Source organism: Muntiacus reevesi, chromosome 6 (assembly GCF_963930625.1).
Source record: "Muntiacus reevesi chromosome 6, mMunRee1.1, whole genome shotgun sequence".
NCBI classification, from domain to species: domain Eukaryota; kingdom Metazoa; phylum Chordata; class Mammalia; order Artiodactyla; family Cervidae; genus Muntiacus; species Muntiacus reevesi.
The window spans coordinates 74,739,959-74,762,151 of NC_089254.1; the positions used below are offsets into that span (position 1 = coordinate 74,739,959).

The 22,193-nt window shown below is 40.1% G+C and overlaps 1 protein-coding gene across 2 annotated transcripts in view; it reads left to right on the top strand.

Annotated features, from left to right (window-relative positions):
* Positions 1-22,193, top strand: part of GLI3 (GLI family zinc finger 3) — a 306,557-nt gene that overhangs the window by 43,513 nt on the left and 240,851 nt on the right. Inside the window, exon 2 of one of the 2 annotated variants that reach the window (XM_065938678.1) lies at positions 18,354-18,435. The exons of the other annotated variant lie outside the window; for it this stretch is intronic. The gene's annotated coding sequence lies outside the window, so the exon portion shown is untranslated. The remainder of the gene's footprint in view (positions 1-18,353; positions 18,436-22,193) is intronic. 2 annotated transcript variants of the gene reach the window in all.

A 22,193-nucleotide genomic window follows, 5' to 3' on the forward strand; every position in this document is an offset into this window, starting at 1 on the left:
AACAAACAAAACTTGTCTTAGCCTGTGAGTTCGTAATGCAGTCCTCCCACATCCCCTGGCTTTAGGATCCCTGAGGCTGGCTCCAACCCTGAGGTCTCAGGGTGGGTCCTGGGATGGGTACCAGAGTTGGGAAAAATCCCACCCCATGAGTTTGGTCTTGCCCTGTGCCTACCCTCTTACGTCCAGTGGTTTGACTTCCCTTCCTGCCCTGACCTCCTGCTCCCAATCACATTTCCTTTTTTCTTCACAGAATGTTTCTCTGTGAAGTTAGTTATTTTCCTTTGAATATAGTTAGTTATGTTACTTTGTATGTGTTTACTGCCTGTCTCCACACCAGGATCTGAGAGTCAAGAACCCCTCAGTCTTTTCCATGTTGGTATCTCTGCTTGGACCAGTGACCAGCACAGGATGGGGCCTCAGTAAATATATGTCGAATGAATGAGTGGGTCTAAAAATGACCTTAAACCACAGCTGGAGGGATCTAGGAGAATTTTCATTTCTTTTAGAGGAGACAGTCCTACAGATGATCTTCAGGTTTTGATGGGAATTTGCTGAGCAGAAGTTTGTGCCATATATGTTGGACAACTACACCTCTAGATACCAAAATTGCTCTACTGTGCTCTCAGTTCTGATCTGTCTTTACTATATTTAACTGGTTTCCCTGGAAATAGTAGTATAGGCTTCATGAAGATTATGTGGAGCCTTCCAGAAACATGGGAGGAATCTCAAGGTTGTCACAGGTTTTGTAATACCCAACCAGATAATGTTTTAGTCCAGAATACAAGGGCAGGTGCTTACTTTCAGGACTAAGAAGGCCATCAGGTCTACAAGTAGCAAACTGTCTTCTTGCTAATGGGATCACTCATGTGGTCCATCTAGATGTGAGAGAAGCCAGCACTCTTCTCTGTATATTCAGCAGGGCTCCTAGCTCTAGCAGCAGGATGTCTATTTTGGTTTGAAGTTATTTAATGAAGAGTGGCCTGGTGGGTGTTTGAACTTACAGCTTCACTTGCTGGCCAGTGGTCAGAAACCTCTGTTCTCCAGCAAGTAACTCTGGTTATCCAGTGAGTTGTGCATGTGTGTTAGTTACTTAGTGTCAAAGGATGAAAATAAGAAAAGGGCCTCCAAAGCAAGATCCCTGCATTCTCTAGAAAGGGGTCATTGTTTTAGGGCTTCAACTCTGCTAGGGAATCTTCTTTACTTGGCCTAACCTTTCAGACACCAAAAGGATTGAAGTGAAGTGAAAGTCGCTCAGTTGTGTCTGGCTCTTTGCGACCCCTTGGACTATACAGTCCGTGGGATTCTCTAGGCCAAAATACTGGAGTAGGTAGCCTTTCCCTTCTCCAGGGGATCTTCCCAACTCAGGGATCGAACCCAGGTCTCCCACACTGCAGGTGGATTCTTTACCAGCTGAGCTGCAAGGGAAGCCCCAAAAGATTGGTACTGGTGAATTAGAGAAAGCCTAAAATGAGGTAAGTATTCCCTTGGCTGTACAGACATTTGGATAACTGCAGATGGGTTGTGAAGACGTGATTTTTCTAGGGACCCCAGGAAAGGTCAACTAAATTTTATGACATTAAGAGGGACATGTATGGTGGAGAGCTATGGGGGGAAAGGAGAGTTCTATGCGCAGAGAAACTCGGATGTGAGTCTAGCCTCTGCCCTTAGTGGCAGGGGCTAGGAAAGTTCGACGAAAGGTACTTTCTAGGCCTCAGTCTTCCTTATGTGGAAAATGAGAATAGTAATACTTTTTGAGGCTACCATCAGGGGTAATAGAATGATGTCCATCAAGAACCTGTGTGATTGTCAATTTCATGTTCAATTTCCTTCTGCTGGATACTGCCACTCTCTGGCTTCTTTCTCACTTTGTGCCATGATAGAAAACAAAAACAGCGTTGCCGACCAATATTAAGATCGATTTCTTTCTTCTTCTCTCTTCTTTCCCTCTTTCCACTCTGTTTCTTTTCCTCCCTTGGCGAGAAAGGTACATTATTCTCTAACATCTCAAATTAGACATGAAAACACCTAGAAGACAAGCTCTTCAAGGTTTTCAGGAAAAATTGGAAGTTTTATTTCAGAAACAGTACTTTTCAGCAGGTTCATAAGTTGAAGCTAAGAGGGAATTATCGTGGTAACTTGGATTGACAAAGTTGGTGACCTCTTTAAAATTTATGTAAATCAAATCTGTAATGCTTTTAAAAATAAATACTGGCCAGTGCCTTTGTGTAGTATACTTTTTAGTTGTTGTTGTCCCATTTAAACATAGATTTTTAAAAGGTTTTTCTTGGGAGATACATCATCTGTAAGGAATTGTTGATCAAGACTCCTTTGTAAGAAGATAAAATATTTAGCCCCTCCTATGTCTGTCCTCCCCTCTACATTTTCTGAAGCCTTTTTTTAACCCTGGTGAGAATTGTTAGTTAAATTGGAAGCACTGGCCCACAGTCATGTTTCTTTACTACTTTTTGCTAAGACAGATTTATAGTATATCCACATTTAGATGTAGGTCCGTTAAAAAAATATTTCCCTTGATTTTTTAGGACCGGGAAAATATCTTTAATCCTAACTGATTGTGTGAAACCAGCATTGTTTTCTGAAGGAATTTGGAATTCTACTTTATTAATTATACGTGCTATCTTACATTAGCAAGGCTGGGAGGCTGTTTTTGTTTTCCAAACCATTAATTTTTGTGTTTAACTTTGTTTAGCTTACTAGAGACATTCCACCTGGACAACCTGGCAACAAAATCATGTTTGAAAAGTGATCAAAATGGAAATAAATTCAATTACAACATTCTAGCTAGAGCCAAGATACATGGTAAATGACATAGTATGTCTGTTGATTTGGCTCCTGTGTCCTGGAGGAGGAAGACTGCAAACCAGATTTATTGAATGACTTCTAATACATGCATGCATGCATCCATCCGTTAATTTGTTCAGTAAATATTTTTCAGAAATCTCCTGTGTCCCAAACACTGTGCTAAGTACTGTGGAGTGAATTAAACAGAAGTGGTTTCTACCCTCAGGAAATGTCTAGTTTGTATACTAATTAATTGTGATAAGTGTTTTGATAATGCAGACAGCAGAGTAATGGCACTGATGGGACTGGGGTTGGGCATCAGGGAAGACTTCCTGAAAGAAGGCACATTTAAGTTGAAACCTATAAAACTTTAAAAGAATGGTGAAAGCAAAATAAGAACGATTGAGGAGGTAGGTACAGAGGGAAGTTATGTTCCTGTCAAAGGGGTGGTTGGTGAGAATTCTCTGCAGTGAAAGGAGATCCCTATGTATTCAAGCAGCTGAAATAACCTTAGTGGAATGGAGGAATGGACTGGGAGGTGGTGAGTTTTGATAAACAGGGTAAATAAATAGAGTCCTGGTGATGGAGGTCCAGGAATCTTGTGTGGACTTTATCTTGAAGGCAGAGAAGAAAAAATTTAAGCGTGGAAGATAGAATTGATTATGTTGGAATTCTGTCACCGTAGCATACGAACCTTCAAGTTGCGAGCTTTCAAAGACGCTGATGTGTGTTCACACGTCCAGTCACATAAGTTAGTTCATGTGTCTGGAGTACTTCTCAAGGTAGTGTACTCCCTTGGTACAGTGTACTGTAAGATTAAAAGATGTTTTCTTTATTTTTTGTGTTTGTTTTTTTTTAGGTATTATTTGTGTGAAAAGTACTGGAAACCTACTATACTACAGTACTATATAGTCGATTGTTAGTTGGGTACCTAGGCTAACTTTATTGGACTTATGAACAAATTGGATTTATGAACATGCTCTTGGAATGGAACTTATATATGTAGAGGAATTACTCTATATAGTAGGTTGGGGAGGCAGCACAGAAATCAGGAGCACTTATTGGGCTCTATTGCATTAACTCACGTACAAACTGGTGGTGGCCTAGACTGGATTGGTGGCAGTGGGGTTAAGAGAAGAGGAGTGAATCAGAGGCATATTAGGTTGGATTCAGTAGAGTTTAATAGGACTGTGGGGATGAAGCAGGGAGGGTCTAGGATGTTACCCAGTGCTCTAGTTTGGGTTTCTTGGGTACATGGTGGTACCATTCACCGAGATAAGAGTAGGAACAGGTTTGGAGACTATGACAGCTTCAGTTTACCAGGTTAAATTTGAGGTCATCCAAGTGTTTGGCATCTTAGAAAGGAGGCTTGGTTTGGAAATGTTGATGGTCATTGAGAAGTCTTGAGCTCAGAGAAGCAGAACAAGAAAAGATGGAATGTAGGCATGAACACCAAGGGACAGAAGTACATGACGCCCAGATAGAGGAAGAAGTCTTTCCAAACATGCTTTGCTGAATGAGGACGTGGTAGATGTTCTGAGAATGTAAACCATGCAATTGGGGCCTATCCATTCTAATTGTAAATATTTATGAGTCTTGTTTCCTTTTCTTAATTCTGTCCTAAGTTTGTTATCCTCAATTTGATGTTGTGCAGGCTAGAATATGCCTGTGATGAGGCTGATCATTATTGGAGCAAATAGATTGGATGTCAGATGGAGGGCTTTTCTGAGAGTGATTTGCTGTACAGAATTGCTGCTGGCTGGGACTAGGGCAAGGAACTGTCCTTTATACATTTTGAAAAGATAGAAATCGATATTACTGTCACGAGCAAAAAAGTAAAAAATATCTATAGGAAAGACTGAAGTAATTTGCTCTGTTTGTATTTCTGGTGTGTGCATGCTAAGTCACTTCAGTCGTGTCAGACTCTGCAACCCCAGGGACTGTAGCCCACCAGGCTCCTCTGTCCGTGGGATTCTCCAGGCAAGAATATTGGGGTGGGTTGTCACGCTCTCCTCCAGGAGATCTTCCCAACCCAGGATCGAACCCGAGTCTTTTATGGCAGGTTCTTTACCACTAGTGCCTCCTGGGAAGCTGGAGAGGGAGGGAAAAGAATAAGTCTTCCAGTATCAGAGGAGGGGAGACTTTGGCTATGTCTGTTTTATTTCCTTAAAATTATCTGATGCAAATATGAGAAACTGTTAGCATTGCTTACATCCGAGTTGTAGGTAACATGAATAACTACCCGTAGTTTTTAGTCCTTTTCTGTATATTTGGAATATTTCAGAATTAAAAGATTTAAAAAAGAAACAGAAATAAGATGAGATGGTGAATGTGCTGACTATTGAGTTTATCTCTCAGAATCCATGGAAATTACTACTGTAAGTAGTAATAACTCATCATAAATAATAAATAAATGTTTTTTTAAATTGCACATTAAAATAAATGGGAGTGTCCAGCCATGCAAACACATTTCTGTATTCAGAAACCAGGCCTTTGGTGAACATAGATGTTCAGGTAGTTCTACATAAAAATTTCAAAACTTCTGTTTCAAAAGCAAAACCAAACATCTGCTGCCTGTTCCACACAGGAGAAAAGGTCCCACGGAGAGTGGATTCATCTTTGGAGAAGGTTTTCTGCTTACCTTTTGCTACCAGTAGAATTCCTGAGTAATTGGAGTCAGGAGGTTTTTTTTTTTTTTTCTTTCCTTGGAGCTTCTGATCAAAGCTGTTTCCCTCCAAATGAAGGCAGGATGGAGCTCTAGGAGGCTAGTGCTCAGAGGCCATGAGGGGGGTGGGCAGCTTTTTCAGTTCAGGAGATAGAAGCTTCCTCCAGGGATTTTTAAAAAGCCCTTTTGAATGGGCTCATTGTTTATAAGAACAGCTCCTTAATGGAAAAACAAAAAGGCAAGAGGGTCTGGAGCACGCTCTCTGCTTTCCTGTGCTGGCCTCATTGTTTATTTGATTTATCAAGTCTCCAGTAGTTGCTCTGCTCCACGACCTTCCTTGAGCTATTTCTCTAGAGTAACCATTTACTTTATTTAGAAACATAATATTTAAAAAACCTGGAGCTGAGTCAAAAAATCATCACCTTTTTGATCTGGCGGGTCCCTCTTCTTTTGAAACTTTAAACTTGCCATGAGGTTTCCAGTCCCTGAATGAACAGTGTGTCTAGGGCCTGGCTCCTGTGCCGAGACCCAACTGGACCGAACCAGGGTCCTCAAGGAGCTCGAAGCGAGGGACAGCAGCTCTGCTCAGACCTATAGGCTGGTTTACACACACGTGGAGGGTACAATGCCAGGGAATTCTGTGCAAACTGGTAGACTGCAAAGACACCAGCTGAAGGTGATGACAATAGGGGCAAAGCCTGGTGGAGGAGATGGCCTCTAAGGCAGACGGCAGATGTCAGGGAATGCAGAATCAGTATTGGCATCCCTTCCTTTTTAAAATTTTATTAAAGTATATTTGATCTATAGTCTCTTCCTATTTTAACACAGCTGTTGAATTCTTTCTGAGCCTTACTTTCCCACATTAAACATTCTGAATGTCTGCCATCTTTTAAAGAAGTTTTCTTTTTTTAAGATGCTTTTTTCAATTAGTTTTTTAACATTTGTCCTTCCATCTTCTCATTGCTCTTTTTTTAAAATTTCTCTTACTTTTAATGATAAATATTCTAATTGTAAAGTTTGAAGACCAAAGAGTAGATGTCAAACATCCTTTCATCACTTGAACACATTAGCTGTTTTAAATTGTGGCATATTTTCTTAGGAGTCTTTACTTGTCTGTTGTTAGGTTTTGTGGGCTCTTTTGTATTTTCTTTGTCTCTCTTAAAAGTAAGGGGCCACCAAACATGTCTGTAGGATTCTATTAGGAAATTGGTTGTAGGAACAAGGAACTATATGGGCCCAAGCTTGAAAACGACAATGACTAACATTTTATAGGACGGTTTAATCCCCCTTATTAAAATTTCTTGGCTGGATATTTACTTCTTTTTCTTCTAGAGGAACTTTAGAATCATGTTATTAAATTTCACCTCCCACCAAGGAAAGCACATCAACAGAAGTAATATTTTTTCTGTAGATTGTGATTGGAACTACATTAAATCTATTTATTATTTTGGGGGGAGGTAATTGACATTTTTTATAAAGTATGATTTACTTCTTGTGAAATACGGTGTGTCTCTTCAAAAAGGTCTTCTTGGGGATTGTCAGAAAGTTTTTATTTTTTAGCATCTTCACAAGAATTGCATGCATTTCTGTTTTTTCTTTTTAAAATATTTAAAAATTTTTGTTTTTTTAAATTATGATAACACATTTATAGGAGACTTGGAAAATACAGAACAAAGTTAAATATAGTTCCACTATATATTTTACATACATAAATCAAAATTTTTAGTTGGAATTTTAATATCAAACTCTTGAAAATTAATAGAATGGATATACGGAAAAGTAGAAGGAAGTAGACCTGAAAAACACCATGAACAAATTCAAAATAATTAAGATTCTACAATTTTCACACCAACTGTAGAATATGAATTCTGTTCAAGTTCCCGTAGACTATAAACTAGGAGACACTGGAACATATCCAGGGACATAAAACAAGGTACAAAAATTTCATAGTCTAAAGCTATTGGAATTATACACAGTCTGTTTTTTTAGTATTGTGAAGTTGTTAGAAATCAGTATCATAGGATATTTGAAAATAACCCACATGTTTCAAGTGCAATGTGACATTTACCAGGAGAGATCTTTGACTTGGCCATTGAAAGCCTCAATAAAGTTAGAAGACTGAAAAAAACAGAGGGGATTGCAGAGAAGAAAGCATTTAAGTGAGAAATTAATATCCAAGATACTTTAAAAACCCATGTATTTGGAAATTAAATGTCCATTTTGAAATGATGAGTGTATCTAAGAAGCCATAACAAGGAAAATTAGAAAAAGATGAAAAGAGAATTTATCAGAATTCGTTGCATGCAGCTGAAGCTACTCAAAGAGTTGCATTTCTTTCTTTCTTTCTTTTTCTTTCTAGCCATCCTGTAGACTTGTGGGATTTCAGTTCTCTGAGCAGGCATTAATCCCAGGCCCTTGGCAGTGAGTCCATGAAGTCCTAACTGGTGGACCACCAGGGAATTCCTGAATTTCCTGCTCTGTTTATTTTTAGTATTTTTGCTTGAGTTAGGTGCTTCAGTTTATTTACTTATTTATTTTTTGACATCCTTTCATAATTTGATTAATTGAATGAAAAATTCTTTAAATTCTTTTGTGCTTTACAGTTTTCAGAAGTTTCACAGCCCTTCAGTTTAGTTGGGAGGCAGAGATGGGATGTAGTGACCATGAGACCTTTTTATTCCTTGGCCTGATCTCATATGGGCTCTGTCATTTGCTATCACGTGACTTTGGGCAGGATATGTAATACTTCTGAGTCTTGGCTTTCTGACCTATAAAATGTTAGTCATAATGGCTTCTCCTCAAAATTCATTGAGTCAATAAACGTTAAGGGCTTAACACTATTTCTGGAAGTTAATATCTGTTCAATAAAATATTGTTTCTTTCTGTTCTCTGGTAATTGCTGGTAAATAGGAAAGCTGTTGACTTCTGGATGTTTATTTTCAATTGTATGCTTATGCTTAATGTCTTATTTGGTCTAATAGTTTTTCTGCTACGTCTTCTTGACTTTCTAGGTTAGACTATAATACTATGTGCCAATAATAATATTTTTCTTTCCTTTTCGATTGCAGTATACTTGATTTCTGTTTTATATCACATTGAACTGCTTTCAACTTCCCAGATAATAGAGATTAATAGTGTTGATAACTATATTGGCTATTACTTTAGTATTATTATGATTTTTTTATCATGTGAAAGAAATATCTTTCTAGTTTGAGTTTGATACTTTTTAAAAATAGCAAGAATAGGGGTTGAATTTTATCAAATATCTTTTCATTATCTTTTGTTTTTACGATATACAACTTTTCTCCCTTGACCTGTTGATCTTTATATATTTTCTCATAATATTTTCTTCTTTAAAATTAAACATATTTACATTTTAGAAAAAAAGACAACGGAAAAAGCTTACCCATTTCTTCCATTCCCACCACCCTCTGCCTCTGGCAGTAACTAATCTGATCTCTGTATCTATGAGCTTGTTGGTTATATTACTTACAAATGTGAACATATATTTTATTTTCTCAATAGATTTGCAAGACATGAAATTGTGTGTATGTCTGCACACACATATTTCACATGGGTTTGAATCTTCACTATAGGATATATACCTTGAATCTGTCAAGACATAAGCTAATAAGGTATTATAGCTTTTGAAAAGACTTCAAATGCAGGTTGATTTTAGACTATTGGTTCTTATAATCCAAGAGAAGTAGTGGTTCATTCTTTTGTCAGTAATCAGCAGGGAGGAAAAAAGACTTTTTGTTTTTCTTGCTAATTTACTCCAGGACTGTAAAATTTTGGTAAGAATATTCTCACTTGTGTCATCAGGTCTTACTTGCCATTTTTTAAAATGTATTTCATTTTCTTTGTCCTTCAAAGCCTTTGGAGTATGAAGTGGATGTTCTCAGTGATAGTTTATATGTTTGGTGATGCATATTAGATTACCACCCATATTTAATTTTCTCCACCTGTCATTTTATTTGTTTTTTCAGTTTTTCATGATTGCCTTTTAAAAATGGAGACTAGAAATAAGCCTTTACTTTTAGAGGAGTATGATTAAATGCTTAGAACTGGAGCTCTGAGATGTTCGCTATTGATTCGATTGTTCACGTTAGTGGTTGTGAACACCACTATTCCGTCCTTCTTCTGACACAAGTTGACTTTCTGTGCCACCTAGATCTATTTTGCTACTGTTTAGGATTTCTTCTGTACATTGTACATTATTTCTTGATTGATGACCACTCTGTTTTAAGTTTGTCATACCTTCCAGCTATTCCATTGGTGAATTGCACCAAAATTTGTATTTCTAGTCTTTTATTGTTGCGTAGAGTCAATTTTTTAGTTTTCTTTTTACTATTATGAATAACAGTGCTGTGGTGGTTATCCTTGCAGCTAATTTTTTGTTTCTATATCTAGTTATTTGTATAAATTTCTTAAAGTAGAATTCCTGAATCAAAGAGTATTCACGTTTTGAGACTTTGATACATGTTCAGAAAGGCCAAATCAACTTACCTTTTCACCAGCAATGTGTGTATTGGTATTTTTAATCTTTTTACAATTAACAGAGGAAATGATAGAGACCTTTCTGAGTAGTTTTTTCAGGCTGCCATAACAAATTGCCATGAATTAGGTGGGTTAAAGGGGCTTTCCAGGTGGCTCAGTGGTAAAGAATCCATCTCCCAATGCAGAAGATGTGGGTTCGATCCCTGGGTCAGGAAGATCCCCTGGAGGAGGAAATGGCAACCCACTCCAGTATTCTTGCCTGGAAAATCCCATGGGTGGAGGAACCTGACTGACTGCAGTCCATAGGGTCATGAAAAGTTGGACATGACTGAGCCCCTGAGCACAGCACATACAGGTGGCTTAAAGCAACAGAAACTTATTCTCTGAGAGTTCTAGAGGCAGACGTCTGAAATCACAGTGTGGACAGGGCTATGCTTCCTCAGAAGGCTCTAGAGAAGAATCCTTCCCTGCTTGCTTCTTTCAGCTACTGGTGGTCCTTGGCTCTCCTTGGCTTGTAGACACGTCAGTTCAGTCAATCTCCGTCTTCACTGGGCTCTGTCTCTCTCTCCATGTCTGTGTGTTGTGTCTCTGTGGCCGCTGGCCTTCTGAGAAGGATACCGTTTGGATTTCGGGACCACCTTAATTGATCATGACCTTATCTAATTATATCTGCGTTGATTCTGTTTGCAACTGAGGTCACATTCTGAAGTTTCCTGTGGATCTGAATTTGGGAGGAGACACACTTCAGTCCAGTACAATCGCCTTCAGTTTTTGGGTATTCAGTTAAAAGAAAGTAATGTCAGTCTGATTAGAAAAGCACACATCCTTGCCAGCAGCCATAAGAATGATGAATGACCGAACTGATCCTTTTACTTTATGTTGGTATCATCATCAGGGATAAACTGGATAAGCTTGTTCTTGATTTCTTTTTCCTTATTAACGCAGATGTTAAATAGCCATATCCTACATGTCAAATTTCACTGTAACATTTATTTATTTATTTATTTATTTTAAATTTTTTTATTTTTCAGTGGGTTTTGTCATACATTGATATGAATCATCCATAGAGTTACACGAATTCCCCATCCCGGTCTCCCATCCCACCTCCCTCTCCACCCGATTCCTCTGGATCTTCCCAGCCCAACAGGCTCGAGTACTTGACTCATGCCTCCCACCTGGGCTGGTGGTCTGTTTCACCACAGATAATATACATGCTGTTCTTTCGAAACATCCCACCCTCCCCTTCTCCCACAGAGTTCAAAAGTCTGTTCTGTACTTCTGTGTCTCTTCTTCTGCCCTGCATATAGGGCCATCGCTACCATCTTTCTAACTGTAACATTTAAAAAATAAAATATATTGTGGGTTTGCTTAGGAGGAAAATTATATCTTTATAATTTTATTGCTAACCTTTAATGCTACTTAGTCATTTTATTCTAGATAACACAAAACATTGAAAAACTCTCTTTAAAGAATTCCCTGACAGTCCACTGGTTAAGACTTTCACTGCTGTGGGCCTGGGTTCGATCCCTGGTTGAGGGACTAAGATTCCACAAGCCAAGCCGCAGAAGTAAATAAATAAAATAAAAGCTCTCTTTAGCTATCGTTTTACTTAATCCTAAAACATAGAGGTCATGGGAAGCACATATGTTGGATTTTAAAAGCTGTTGTGATCCAGAACCAGAAGTCAAATCTGTTTGAACTAACTGAAGATTCAGGTGCTTATGTGTAGGATAAGTTATTTTTTTATTGAAGTAGAGTTGCTATACAATATCATATAAATTTTAGGTCTACAATATAGTAATTCACAGTTTTTAAAGGTCCATTTACTGTTATTAAGAAATATTTGCTATATTCCCCATGTTGTATAATATATCCTCATATCTTTTTTATACCTAGTAGCTGGCACCTCTTTGTAGGATATGTTCTTTTTTAAAGATAGTGTTGTCTAGGCTCACTAAGCCATGTAGATTCACTTGTGAGTGTCGTGGGTCTTCTGATGGCTACACAGGATGAAGGACTTCAATTTCACATCCTGTAACATAGTCACATGGATGGGCCAGAAGTGGGGTCCCTGAGTCACGTGGTCCTCATCCCACTGCAGTTTTCTCTGTGTTGTCATGTCGTTTCCCAGCTTTCTCTCTTCTGGGCTTTCTTTCTGCATGTGACATTGCCTTGGAAATGGCAGCGGATGTTTCAGGTCCCCTTTTCCAGTAAAGTCAGGAGCTTCCTTATCTTTCCTGTAAATCCCTCTGGAGTACCTGCCTTGAACCAGGTGCTGTGCTGTCGTGAGGAATGCTGACCGAGACAGAGAAGGGCAGGTTTTAAGAAATTCAAACTTTGGGTGAAATAGAATACATACAAATTCTGTTACAATACCATGCATGCAATGGATATTATGGTTGAGAGGTTTTAAAAGGGCTTTGGGACTTTCCTGGTGTTCCAGGGTTAGGACTCTGCATTTCCAATGCAGGGGGCACAGGTTCAATCTGTGGTTGGGGAACAAAGATCCTATATACCATATGGTGAGGCCAAAAAACAAAAAGTGCTCTGGAGAGATGGAAGAGAAAAGAATCAGTTATTTCCTTGAAAGGAGTCTTCAGGGGCTGATGAGAGAAGCTAAGATCTGATCAGTTTTTGTTTTGAACCCTGGCTTCTGTAGCATCAAACAGAGGCTTGTAAGGACACTATTTGGTTCTGATGTGCCGAACCCCATTTTAAGGTGGAATTTCACATCTGGTATTGCTGATGATGTGCTTGGGCTTGTGTGATCATTTGCTTAGCGTATGGTGACAGTGAGGCTAAATTCTCAGTCCCTGCTCCCATCAGGCCACATCTACACTCTTGTCACCAGCCAGCTATTGCTGAAATGGCTATCATTGTCCAGAAAGGAGCTGGGCAGTATGCTTCCTGACAGCAAGCAGAGGTTGGTGCTCTCGGTCTGTGAGGCTGTGTCTGTGTAGATGGTCAACCAAGAAATCAGGCCTTAAATACTGCTGCCAGGGTGTTTTGTGTTTTATTTCATAATCACAGTTCTTCGTCCTTGACACTAATAGTTCCCAAAGAGGAGGGTTGTTGCAGGCTGAGAGGACCACTGATGGGGCTAGAGGACCGTGCACATGTGCCCTGGAGCAGCACATCTGTACAGCATCGGGTTGCACAAGGGAAGCTGGAGCACATCTGGGCGCCTCTAAATGGCACGCAGAGAGCATGTGGATATTCGTACTTCCTTAGCGCTGCAGACAGAAGCTAAAGCTCCTCTATAGCGTCTGAGAACTGCACCCAAAACATCTCGGAGCATCTTGCCATCATTATTAGAAAAATATGGCTTGGAGCATGCAGTCCAAACTGCCACTTGAAAGGCTTCCGAGCATATTTTTGAATCCTCTCGGAATGGATGCTGGAAAAGGAAGCAGGACAGCATGGAGGAGTGATGGGGAATAAGGAAAACACCGGGGGTGGGCGGGGGTGGAAGCAGCTTTTTAGATGACTTCCCATGAGTCTGAGAAAACAACACATGGCTGAGTTATAGAGAGAATGCCACTTGTTTTTTCTTTTTTTACCCTCACCATTTTATTGAAATATAATTGACATAAAACATGGTGTTACTTTCAGGTGTACAACATAATGGTTTAATATATGCATATACTGCAAAATGATCACCACAGTAAGTCTAGTTACATCCATCACCACATATAGTTACCCATTGTTTTCTTGTGATGAGAACTTTTAAAATCTACTCTCGAAGCAACTTTCAAATGTACAAAATAAAATTATTAACTCTAGTTATCATGCTCTACATGCAAGTTTAAATTTTTCAAAAGTTCTGTTGAGGGAATTCACACATGTACAGCCCATCAGTTTCAGGTGTGCAATTGAATGGTTTTTAGTATATTCCAAGAAATGGGCACCCATCACCACAGTCACCTCGCAAACATTTTTATCAGCTCAAAAATAAATCCTGAACCCTTTAGCTGTCATCCCCTCCCCCACCCCTCCCACGGCCCTAAACACTGCTAGTGTAAGTCCCCTGGATATGAATGAGTTCCATTCTGAGAGCTTGTTCTAAAGTGCAGTTTGTTCGTTGAATCCAACAAAATTAGCCTAAGTACCCAACTAACACGATTGGCTACATAGTCCTGTACTATGCTAAGTTTATAATACTTTTCATACAAATAATACAGTATAAAAACAAGTGATGTCTACCATCTTTTCACCTCGCTCCACTCTCCTGATTATTTTCTCTTTTGTTTACATTGTTATTGCTTGGCACATCGTAGCAGTACCAGCTACATCACCACTGCTTTTATGCTTGCTTCTGGATAACCTGGGCTTGAAACAAAGATACTATATGACTGTGCTCTCTACAGTACTGTACAGTAAGCTATACAAAAACACAACTGCTTGTAGAGGATGCACGCACGTAACTGTGTGCACCAGATACATGAATTAACTTATGTGATTGTTCTTGAGAACCCATGTTCACCTCTTTGAGAGTTTGCAACTTGAAGTTTCCTACGTAGGGGACTTACTATGATCTACTTTCTGACTCTAAATTTGCCTGTTCTGGACATTTCAATAGGTGTGGATTCTGAGGGCCCCAGGAGAATGTGGTCTGAAGTATCTCCAGGGTCAGCATGGTCACAGGAAGGTGGGCCCTGAGCCCCACGTGTGTGCGTGCATGCTCAGTCACTCAGTGGTATCCGACTTTTTGCCACCGCATGGACTGTAGCCCACTAGGCTCCTCTCTCCATGGGATTTTCCAGGCAAGAATACTGGAGTGGGGTGCCATTTCTTTCTCCAGGGGATCTTCCCAACCCAAGGGTCAAAACTGCATCTCTTGCATCTCCTGCATTGCAGGAGATGTGCTTTTACCATGTGCCTCCTGGGAAGCCCTGGTCGCCATAGTTATAAAAGCCATCAATCAGTTCAGGCAAAAGAGGGCAGAAGATGCCAGGTATGCAGACCTCCCCAGCCTGCATACCTGCATGCGTGGTATGGGGCCGGTATCCACCCTAACGGTGAGGTCTGTGTTGCAAGTTAAGTGTCCTGAGAGGCAGCCTCTGTGATGAGTTTCTCGTGCAGGGTATGCTTGAGATGGTACATACGGAGGCTGGGGGACAAGGAGCAGAAGTGGATTCAGGGAGATGTTGAAATGCAGTGCCTACGCAACACCATCTTCAGCTGACCCCACAGGAAGTCTGCAACTGGAATGGGCCCTGAGAGTTGCCCTGAGTTGGGCCGAGATGGCCAGGCTTTCATAGTCCCGCGTGGATGAGTTATCAGGTGAGGGCTGCTCTGGGAACCAGGGCGACCTGGAGCAAGTCAGCTCTTAACGGCTCAGGCAATCAAGGCCTGCACAGGCTGAGCTGAAGGGTGTTGACTGACAGCAGCTGGGTCATTCAAGGAAGGGAGATGTGGGTTGCACATTTTGGTGTCCACTGCGGTATGTATTGTGGCTATATTCCTTTGTTCATTAGCTCGCTCATTCATTCATGAAGGCAAACCATCAGCCACAGTGTTCACTTGCCACTTCTGGAAACCAGGCACTGTTCTGTATCCACTGAACTCAACACTGAGAAGCAAGCCTGCCTTCTAGTCAGGAGATAGTCTGTGCGCAAGGAACGTGAGGGTACCAAGTGGCCCAGGTGCTCCGACGATCAGGAAAGGGCTGAGATGCTGAGTGAAAAGGCACGGCCACGGGGAGACGTGGGATAAGAGCATTGCAGGCTGAGGGGATGGCGTGGCGGAGGCCCCGGCAGGAACCCCCGTGAGTTCCAGAACAGAAACAGGATGGTAAGAGCATGGAGGAGTGGAGCGAAATGAGGTCAAGGCAAGGAGTTTATATTTTATTCTAAGCCTGATGGGAATTATTAGAAGGTTTGTAAGTAGAAGGGAATTTTCTTGAAAGGGGCACTTACCTGAGAGTGTTTAGTACCTGCCAGTCTTGTGTCTTTCATGTGAGTAACTCGTTTAGTCCTCACAGCAGCCCTATCAAGTAAGTACAGTTGTTCACCCCATTTTGCAGTTGAGGAAACCCAGCACAGAGGATAAATGACTTGCCTAAAGTAAGTGGCTGAACTGGGGACCCAAACTGAGGAAGTCAGGCTTAGGATTCTGTGCGCCTGACCCCTTTGTTCTGGAAAGACCACCTGGTTAATAGGTGGGGCAAGGGTTGAATTGGGAGGCCATTTGGGAACCTGTTCTAAGTGGTTTTGCTCTGGAGTTGGATGGATGTGGCAGCATTTGGTAAATGTGGGTGTAAGAGAGTGTGACATCTGTGATCTTTATCTGGGGGACCTGGAGGGTGGGGGTGAGAAGTCTGGGTTGTCACAGGTGACCTAGTGACCTAGAAAGAAAACTAATTTATCTGTAAGGGACATGGATTCCTCCCTGCTGTCCCCAGAAGCCATTCATTTTCTAAAGCTTGCTTGTTCTAAACCCTTGCTCTGGGATGGGTTGGGATGAGAGAAGGTCGTGCCAGGGTGCCTCCCAGTTCCCTCACGCCCGCAGAGAACTGTCCACCGCACAGGAGCCCTGCGCCTGGGGCTGCTGCCACAGTGCTGTTTGCCAGCCCGTGGAGAGCGAAGTTAGAGACCGGCATCCCTCACTCGGTGGTCTTTAACCCCCAAAGGATGACGAAGCTCATATTTAATTAGGATGTATACGCTTGGGACTCTGTCAAGATTTTTTTAAAAAAATTATTTCTTGATCAGAATGAGAATACCTTTTCCATTTCTGCTGTGAGGACTTATGTTCCATTGAAAGTCAGAGAATTGGTAATGACCTTGGCTGATAGGAAGTGAAACTTTAAGGTGCTCTAGAGGACTGGGTTGGGGAAAATAGTTTGACTTTTTTGGGGAAAAGCATGATTTGATCGGGATTAATTTTTTAAAAGCAAGGTTTAGGGGGCTGTTAGAAGGAGTGTTGTGCTAGAAAAAAGGAAAAAGTAATACTTGGTTTCACTCTTACTTTCATTATTCTGTCTAAAACTGTGCTGTCTATAATAGCCATTAGCTATATTTGGGCATTTATAAGTGAAGTAAGTTAGACACAGAAAGACAAGTGTCATACCATATCACTTATATATGGAATCTAAAAATATGATACAAATGAACCTATTTACAAAACAGAAACAGACTCATATACATAGAAAACAAACTTATGGTTACCAACAAGTTTGAGATTAGGCATTTGAGATTAGCATATTCACACTATATAAACTAGATAAACAACGAGGGCTCACTGTATAACACAGGGAACTCTACTCAATATTCTATAATAACCTATAAAGGAAAAGAACCTGAAAAAAACAGATTTATTAGTATATGTATATGTATCACCTAATTGCTTTGCTGTAGTAAAACATTGTAAATCAGTTGTACTTCAATATGAAATAAAAGTTAAAAAGCAAATTTAAATAAATTAAGGTAAAATCAAATTAAATAAATTAAATATTCATCCCTCAGTCACACGAGTCATATTTAAAGTGCTTAGTAGCCACATGGCTACAATATTGGACAGAGCAGATACGGAAATTTTCCATCATTATAGAAAGTTGTATTGGACAGCACTGCTCTAAGTCTTAGAATCTAAGATTGATTTGGAATCTTGAGTTACACTGTAAAGGTTGTGATGTTCAGGAGAGTAAAAATTTTTACAGAGAAACCTATAGATAGGCTTAAACATGAAAAAAAAAAAAGCTACTCCATCTAAAAGGACCACTTTGAAGTCCCACTATCTGAAGATGATAGTCCTATTTTTTTTTTGGCTCAGTCAATACATGGAACCCTCAGTTCCTGAAAAGTTGGGTCTGTGACTGAGTTTTCCAGCTTAATTTTGTTTAGTAGGATATATAGGACCTTTTCCCATTTTGCAAGTATTTCAAGAGTACATTCCAACCCAGGCTATTATCTGTCTGGCAAATGGGCATAATAATTCCAGAGGGATATAGTGTAGGCTCATGGAAGTTTTTATTACATTTTGAAATTACAGGTGAAAGATGTTTATATAGTTATCCTAAGAGATCTACATAAAGTAGAAATAGTGTTCGAAAGTTTTACATTGACTTTGATTTTAAATCATCTTGTGCATTATTATCCACACTGCATTTGGAGCTTCCTTTTGTTAAGTAGTAATAATTTTAGTGTAGATGAGAAGTTATGATACTGTTAACATTATCCTTACAGGATGTCTGCTTTCTAGATTAAGGAACTCTTCAAGCTGTAATCCAAAGGTTCAGTTCAGTCCATTACCTGTTCGTGTAAATAAAGATTTTTTGGAACACAGCCATGCCCATTTATTTGGGCATGTTGTAGTTTTTTATTACAGAATTATATGCTTGCAACAAAATGATGTGCCAAACTGAAGATATTTACTCCTTCCTTTACAGAAAATGTTTGCCAGTCCTTGGTCCCGATAATGGGCAAGTGTTTGGTGTACCTTTCCAGTTTGGAAACAGCTGTGCAGGCCAGGTTTGCAAAAGTCTTTAAGAGTAGTCATGGATTTCCCGATGCTTTTAAAATCTTTTATGGCTATATACATTTGAGCTGAGATTCTACTGTATAATTCTGAGCTGAGATTGTTTCAAACTGTTGCTTACTTCTTGTAATAGTCATCCCAAAATTTGAAAGGGAACTGGATGTTAAGGAAGCCATTGAGATATAGAAAAGATACAGATTTCACTTCCTTTTAAGCATCATTGATATAGCTCAGCCCCTGGCAATATCAGTTATGTTATCTGTAGGTGAATTAAATAGTACCAGATCCATATTAAATAGTGGGTCTCAGTACATAAGCCTATCTTTTTTTTTTAAGCCTATCTTTTCAACATTTTTTTATAGTGTTTTCAGCTTAATATGGCCATTCCTGAGAAATATGAAATAACTTGATTCCACTCACTACACTTAATTTTTATTTAGTAGACAGTAGAAAGGGTAATCACACATCACACATTTTTTGGGGGGGGCTCAGTGACAAAATGTCATTTCCTGGGAGCATCATCCTCCCTGTTCTTTTACTTTTCGATTCTTCCTGCAGGACTCTCATATCTTCTGCTCATTACTCTGATGAACGATTCTTTCTTCTTCCTCATTCCTCAGCTGATGATATACTTTTCTCCTTTTATTAATTGAAGCCGATCAAAGAGAGCTTCCACCACCTCCTGCAATCACATCTGCTCACCTTCCAGAATCTGTGCCCTAACTGTCCACTGCCCTGACCCTGTTCTCACAGGTGATGTCTAAAGCCAGTTTCTCCAGCCTCGGTGGGAGGAGAGTTTAGGGGGAGAATGCATACATGTATGACTGAGTCACTCTGCTGTGTACCTGAAACTGTCACCACATTGTTAACCAGCTATACTCCAGTATAAAATAAAAACTTAAAAAAAAAAAATAAAGCCAATTCCTCCAAATGTGCCCTGGGTCCCATCCCTCCCACCTTCTCCAGGCCACCACCATCCCCTCTCTCTTCCACGTCAAATGTTTTGTTTTTCTGTTGGATCACTCCTATCAGTATATAAACTTCGATCCTCTTAAAAGAAACAAACAACAGTCCTTGACCCTAGTCATCTCCACCAATTGCCACACAGGTCTTTGCAGCAAATCTTCAAGGAGTTGTTTATATTCACTGTCTATGTCTTGTCGTCAGCCATCCCCTTTACACCCACTTCAGCTTTTTCCCTGATCTCTTGCTTCGTGGAAACTGCTTGTCCAGTCTATCCGTGACCCCACATTGCTAAATCCAGAGGACAGTTTTCATCGTCATCATCTTGACCCATCAGCAGCATTTGACCTGGCTCTTCACTCCCTACTCCTCGGTGTTCCTTCTTTCCTTGACATTGATCTCATCTCTCAACCTGCTTTCTGCTTTCTGTCTCCTGTTGATCATCTCCTTTAGTGGCTTCTCCTGCATTCTCCAAACTTTTACTGTTGGGGTGCCCCAGAGTTCAGTCCCCAAACTTCTATCTCTCTGTTCACATGGCTGTAGAAGTAAGCTCCTGCGTCTCGGTGGGTTGCAGTGTGCTCTCCCTGGTAGCACCAACTGACTGCCTACCGCAAACCAGAACCCCAGTGGAAGCTGCGTGCCTGAAACCATGAGCTAATGTTTAAAACTTGGTGCTTTGGACGATCCACATTTTTATCCTGTCTTTTTCTGAAATTTTCTGTTTCAATGCAAGGAAGTGGTGTGGGTGGCTTCTGTTCCTCTGTGACATGTGCCTGCTGTCACTGGCAAGAATCCTCTCAGCTGGCACCCAGCTGGATCCTCCTTGTCCTTGGGCCCAGAGACAGGGCATCTGCTCTCTCTACTTCATTTCACAACTGGGCAGCACCTGAAATCTGTTTTAGAGACTATCTGATTATGTGTCTCATTCTGTTAGTAGACTTTGAGCCCCGTGAAGGCAGAGCTATGTGGGATCTGTCTCAGGGCACTGATATCTGACTCAGTCTCACCCATGGCAGGGTTTAATGAGTGTTCATGGAATTGTGAGTGATATTGCTTGAAGCAGAGCCACATCAGAAGTCCTGCATGAAGCAGATAGAAACAGTTCTGGAGATGGGTGCTGGTGATGGTTATACCACAATGTGAATGTACTTAATGCCGCTGATTTGTGCACTTATCACTTACTCTTTTTTTTTTTTTAATTTAATTTTTGGCTCAAATTTTTAAAAAATTTGATTAAATTAAATTATTTATTTTTGGTCATGTCAGCACATGTGGGATCTTAGTTTCCTGACCAGGAATTGAACCTATGCCCCCTGCATTGAAAGCGCAGAGTCTTATCCTTTGGACCAACAGGGAAGTCCTTGAACCATGCAGTTAAAAGTGGTTAGGATAATAAACTGTATGTATATTTGACCACAATAAAAAAAAATTGGGGGAAAGAAGTAATGCATGAGGCATCCATCAGTCTATGATACTCTTGGATTGTCTTATTGGACAAGCCAAGGCCTGGAGGCACGGAGAATTTCTACTGAGGAGGATGGAATTGTTGGCATTTTTGTGCTATTAAAAATGATTTTTTCTTGTCTCTGCTGTTTATCTATGCTTTAAAATTTGGTTCACTTTACAGTTGGTCTTTGGTTCCTGTGTCCCTTTGATAAACTGCTTATTTGTGATCATCCTTCCGTCAGATTTAATAGTTAAAATTTCTACATTTTAGAGCCACAGACAAGTAGAAGTGAAGATCACGGACCAGAGACTTGGGATCAGACTGAGTTCCCATCCTAGCGCTGCTGTCTACTACATGTGTTCTTGGACTTTTTGCACCTTGGGAAGGTCCAGGGGGAAGGATCAAGACTGTCTCATCAGCTGTCCGTGTGCACCATATTTTGAATATGGATGTATACTAGATATAATTATTGTATTATTACTGGCTTTTGGTATAATAATGGTATTGCAGTTCTATAGAAGAGCATCCTTTTATTTAAAAGACATGCTGAAATAGAAAAAAAGAAAAAACCCTGATTTTTTTTCCCCTCCATTCTCTTCTGTTTATTTAAAGAATAAAATCCAAAGTCAAATCTGGTCCTGTTAACCTAGAACGACTCCTTATGATTTTTATAAACAAAAGAATTTTTACTCTAAAATGCAGTTTTAAGTAGTGGTTTCAGTTTAAATAAAAGTCATTTGCATTTCAAACACGGGACATTGCCTTCATTTGGACCAGGATGGTTGCAAGTATCCTAGAGAATTCACAGTTCAAGCAACTTTCATATCAATGTGCTGCTTTTTTCAGTCTAGAGCAGGTTGATATGACATTCAGTATAGCAATAAAAAGTATTCCAAATACAGCAGGTGACAAAGTATTTCGGGGGATTCATTTGCCAAACTTACTTTGGTCTTCTGACTTGAGCTCAAGAAATGAAAAGTGGGGAATAGAATAAATATATATATATACTTTTTCATTTATTTTTATTAGTTGGAGGCTAATTAGTTTACAGTATTGTAGTGGTTTTTGTCATACATTGACATGAATCAGCCATGGATTTACATGTATTCCCCATCCCGATCCCCCCTCCCATCTCCCTCTCCACCTGATTCCTCTGGGTCTTCCCAGTGCACCAGGCCCGAGCACTTGTGTCATGCATCCAGCCTGGGCTGGTGATCTATTTCACCCTAGATAAAAAGCACCCGGTGGGGGCTCAGCACACAGGTGAACTGAACTGGGGTGAATGAATAAACCAGAGCATCTCCTTACTGTAGTGTGTGCTTTCACATAGCTTGGCTGATG